This window comes from Triticum aestivum, chromosome 2B, assembly GCF_018294505.1.
Source record: "Triticum aestivum cultivar Chinese Spring chromosome 2B, IWGSC CS RefSeq v2.1, whole genome shotgun sequence".
Classification (NCBI taxonomy): Eukaryota; Viridiplantae; Streptophyta; class Magnoliopsida; order Poales; family Poaceae; genus Triticum; species Triticum aestivum.
Genome location: NC_057798.1, coordinates 670,837,093 through 670,842,039, shown reverse-complemented (window position 1 = coordinate 670,842,039; position 4,947 = coordinate 670,837,093). Strand labels below are relative to the sequence as shown.

Here is a 4,947-nt window from a genome sequence, read left to right as displayed (position 1 = left end):
TGTCGGTCAGATCCAGGCAACACATGGGAGTCGGCGTGGCGGCGGCGTAGTGCCGAGGCAGGAAGGAGGCACGGGACGATGCATCAGCGGGTCATGGTGCACTGCACGAGATGAGTGACATGATGTAAACAACGTTGTAGGCGTTGATGCCACACATGCGTCATTTTCTACTGCCGATACTGATTCATGAGGGCTACTGGCACTGCTGCCGGGTATGAGCAGGAACTGTCTCCATTGAGAACTCTGGGTACTGCCGCCGCCGACGACCATCGAGCACCGAGTTGGAACTGCCACCATCAAGGATGACAGGCCGCCATTGAGGTTGATTGTTTTGGCCGCGCCTTCCCACTACCATTCTGCACCATCACTGCTGTATTCTGAGCAGCCGGAGCACCCCTACGGTTGCAAGATTCCTGTAACTTGTATTTGAGATGCATGTCCTAATCGTCTTGGTTGTGGTCAGGTGTGGTATGCAGGAATCCGTCAGAAGAATGTGGTACATAATAATTGTTTCATCATCTCATCTTCATGCTACTTCCAGTTAGGTAAGGTTACTTCTCCTTTTGATCTGTAGTTCATTTCTATTATCGGAAGCGATCTGAACTAAAATAAAATTTATGTGGTTTCTTAGCATTTTCTATCTCAAACTTTGCATCATTATGTCAGATGCTAGAAAAATAAATGCCTGAGACATGTTTTAAGGAATTCAAAGATGAGTCCCCTTTGAAGAGCAAGCAAACATAGTACGGAGCAAGATGATTCGAAATAGAGGTTCCCATAATTGGCAATTGAATCATATATGATGATTAGCCTAATGTGCTGCTATAACATTTAAAACATTTTTTGACCTGGGAGCAATCAGCAAACTCTGACCTCTTTGTAATGTTTGATTACCATTTATGTAGGGCTCTGTACTGCAGGACAACATATTCACTATCAATAAATGGTCTATTTCCAATATAAGGTGTATGTCAAGTTATACACCGGCTACAGAAAGTGAGTGTGAGTGGTAATATCACTCTATCATGGTAGACTGGAAATTAAAGATTGTAACTTGATAGCATCTTGATAAATGTTAATAAAAATTGTAGCAAAATAAAAAGGTTAAGTCTGCTGGTTCGAATAAGCAGTCATTTGTCTTCCTTCCATAGTTTCCACTATATGTTATTTTTATTGGTTTTTCCCTCTAGACTTCAATTTCTTTTATACCATGGTGAGTTGCCTTTAGTTAGTTTATTGAATTTGATACTTCCATCAGTTCATTGCCTTTAGTTAGTTCTATAACAAGTTTCAATCAATTGTTCATCCCTACATTAACGAATAGGTATGGAGTTGCTTATTGTTACTTCAAAGCAGCAAGACTGTGTGATGATTCCTACATCGTGATTAGCATATCTATGCCATGTACATTTATTCTCTGGAACTGGAGGTAATTTCTTCTAATAATCACAAGTTATTTATGCCTCTTTTGTACCGAGATCTCTAGAAGTGGAGGGGTTGAAGAAGGTCAAGTGCAAGATGAAGATTAATAGGAAGATTTACAACCCAATGTTGAAGTATGTAACCCATTTTGTTTGCATGTAGCTACAATCCAAGAGGAAGAAATGCAGAAGCATTTGTTCAGGCTTCGGACATGTGTGGTTGAGGAGAGAGCAACATCCAGCCACTACAAACTTGACATATGTGCAAAGGTAAAAAATTGCCCTTCTCTTGGTGCTTGTAATTTTTTATGTCTCACGGTTAGGATAATAAGTCTGCACTTTGTGTTTGTTTTGTTTTTCCCAAAATAACTAATGTCACTATACATTATGATTACAATTTTGCAGGAGATATTTAGTTTGCTAACTCTAATTAGAGCTTGCTTTATGCCCATGTATAAAAGAAAAATATTTTTGGGAGTGTAATATGATATTTCTGTGCCATTGCACATTTGATTTCAATTTTTTGGTAGACAGATGTATATATCATGATTTAAAATTTTCCTAAGCATGTCATGGCAATTACATTTATGTTGGATCATTCTGAATTTTACTAGCCTCATTGGTAACGCCTCTTGGCATGATCATTATTATGATTTGATATTCTCTTGCACCATGAATGGGTGCCTTCGCAACCAATATAGTTGCACCTCAATGGAACAACTTGATGTTAATCTGAAGTACCAATCAGGCATCGGTTCTTCTTTACGTGTGGGCGATCTAGATCATCTTGTTTTGTGAAGACCAGGAAGGATTACCTTAAAAAGATTTAGCTTTCAGGTTGCATTCTTACTGATAGGCATTTTATAGTCATAGAATCATTGGAATTATTATGCTAGGTACTCCAAGTTGTGTTCCTACGTAATGCACTACAATTTTACAAAGGCGTAATAGATTGGAATGATATGGGTCTTATTTTCTATCTGTTACTCATAATATACTCTTTAGATTTGCATCAAGTCCTGGAAACAACCTCTTACAGAAATGTAGGAAAAAGGCTGCGTACAATACACCCAAAGTGGTCGGACCCTGCGCAAGCGGGAGCTACATGCACCGGGCTGCCCTTTTTTTCATCTGTATTCTTGACATGTGGTTATCTCCTCTCTGTAGGTACAAGTAATACATGCAATTGTCAAGAAAAATAACATATATGTGGTGAACAACTCCCATAGGTATTATTTTTCTCTACGGTTTTAGGCAAAGAAAAGCAAGATTGATGATGATTATACTAAGAGGGATAATGGGCAGCTAAAGGGAGAGTATGACACCTCTAATAGGCACATATTGTTTGTTTCAGGTAGAGTAAATGTCGGTTGTTTTACAACAGATGGGATGTCCTTCATTTCATCTTCTATGCTATTGGTGGTAGGTGTTTCATTTGTTCTCCCCACCTCCCCACCTCCGCCCTCTCTCTTACCCAATTGCTCTTACCTGGACTCTCCCATCTCTCCTATCCCAGATTGACTTCGTTTGACCCTTGCAGCAAGTGGCCGTCATACCCGTCGTCGACGCGTCCGTGCCTAGCGCCTGCCACCGCGCGCCATCGCTCATCGTACACCACCTCGCCGTCCTAAGCTGAGTCCCCATGGGTTGCACTCGTCGGCGGCGGCGGCGCCACCCTCATCCGGTATTTTGAGGTTTTCACGCAGATCTGTTGTTCAGTCTTAGTGCATCGTGCCTCCTGACTCCGCATGATGTATTTGCTAGCTGCTTGTATATTCTACTAAGATTGACGTGAGTCTTCTTGGGCCTGATTCATTCAAGCAAACTATCTGCAGACAATTATTTCATTTATTTATTTGAAATAATTTTTTTCTTTTAGGAGAGTATACAGAAAGACGAATAGACATGCAGACTAAGCTCCATAGCAAAAGGATTTTGTTAGTACATGCCATGTTTATGCTCACTGTTGAATATTATGTATATAACTATTTATGCAATACTTGGACCATAGGAGCAATTCATTCTGTATATTTTGCTGGGGATTGTGCCTTGCAGTCAATTTATAGAAGGGTAAGATGTATCACAATTTCTTTGACTTGCATTCTCTGTGATGTCAAGTAAGAAAATAGAATATATACTCTTAGAATTATCTTTTCTTTTTTTCGATGTCTCTATCTTACTTATATAATCCAATTGGCATTCGCTGGAGTTTCTGTTGACGAAACATTTGTTTTGTGATGTCAGCAGGTTCTGTTGATCTACATTACGGTTTAATTCTTACACAAATTAATGTTGACTTGATTCCCTGTAGTAGGTTGAGAGGCTTCTCCTCTCATGATTTACTCTGATTAGTTTGCTTGGCTCCATGCTCCTCATGATTTCTTTGAACTTTTCTGTAGGAGCTCGATCAAAAGTCACCTAAGAAAAATATGTCGTTCTTCTCTACAATGGTTGCATGTGGAATTTGAGGAGAATTTGTGCACCAGCATCCGGCTCCTTGATGTTGCTCTGATCATATTGTGTAAATATATTTCTAATAAAGCAATCGCCCGATGGTGTACATGTTAGAAATAACAAGATGTAATTATCAAGTGTGAGAGATGGCAACCTCATGATGGGATGGTATGTACTGTTGTGCTCATCAATAGGTTAGTCTTTCATTCTATTGCAGCCAGTATGTTTTCTGTTATGCAAACAATTAAGAAATATCTAATTTCTATGTACGTCCAAATATATATAAGTGGTTGTTGTTAACACTGAATTTGGATTTGTTAACGGTCGCTGCATTTGGTCTATCCCGAGCCTTTGGCTGTGGATCACGTTCTTTTGATATCCGCTTGCCACGATATGTTATCTCTGGTTGTGGTTGTGGCTGGACTTCTGGTATGTGTTACCTCTATTTTTTTTTTCTCTGGACTAATTAGGGCCTGCTTCTGTTTGCTCTGGTTGATATAATGGTTGTGGCATGCAGCAGCCAAGCCAACAACAGAGCCAGGCTTAGGCCTGATGACGACTTGACAAATATGGTCAAGATGTTGAAGATGAGGAATCTGACGATACTGAAGAAATAGGGGGTACTCTTAGCTTTAGTTCCTTATATCATTTTTTGATGTCCATTGCTATGTATCTGTATAAACTTGCTTCAGCCATTATTGTCAATTGGCCGGCAAAAGGATTGCATATCTCTAGCCATACAGAATAAGCGGATGAGATGATGTGCATTCATTTGGTGGCACAAAATCAATTTCCTTTGCCAGCTAATAGTACATACATTAAGAAAATTACTATAGTTGGCAGCTCTTCACTGCATGTTTTGAAATGTTTCGTGTGCCTGTCCCATTGAGTCACTTACAAGGTTGCTACAACATGCTAAGTAAGCATCCAATTATTTACCATATTTTTTGTATCAATCCGAGAAAGACAAGAACGATGGCTGGAAGGCAGGGCGTTGTTGGATGGAAGGGAGAGTGAGAGAGACAGGAGGGGCATGAGGTGACAAGTTCAGTGGGGTTGCCGAGGAGGTTTG

General features: G+C 39.9%; 1 long non-coding RNA gene across 15 annotated transcripts; it reads left to right on the top strand.

Moving 5' to 3' along the window:
* LOC123046617 (uncharacterized) lies at positions 1 to 4,725 on the top strand. 15 transcript variants are annotated; one of them, XR_006422487.1, is made up of 6 exons: positions 1 to 124; positions 223 to 321; positions 464 to 1,691; positions 2,589 to 2,650; positions 2,776 to 2,843; positions 2,962 to 4,725. It is a non-coding gene; the product is annotated as an uncharacterized lncRNA (long non-coding RNA). The 15 variants fall into 15 exon arrangements; XR_006422486.1 differs by having other exon boundaries at positions 23 to 545; positions 667 to 771; positions 906 to 1,691; XR_006422485.1 differs by having other exon boundaries at positions 24 to 321; positions 464 to 545; positions 667 to 1,691.
* The last annotated feature ends 222 nt before the right edge of the window (positions 4,726 to 4,947 follow it).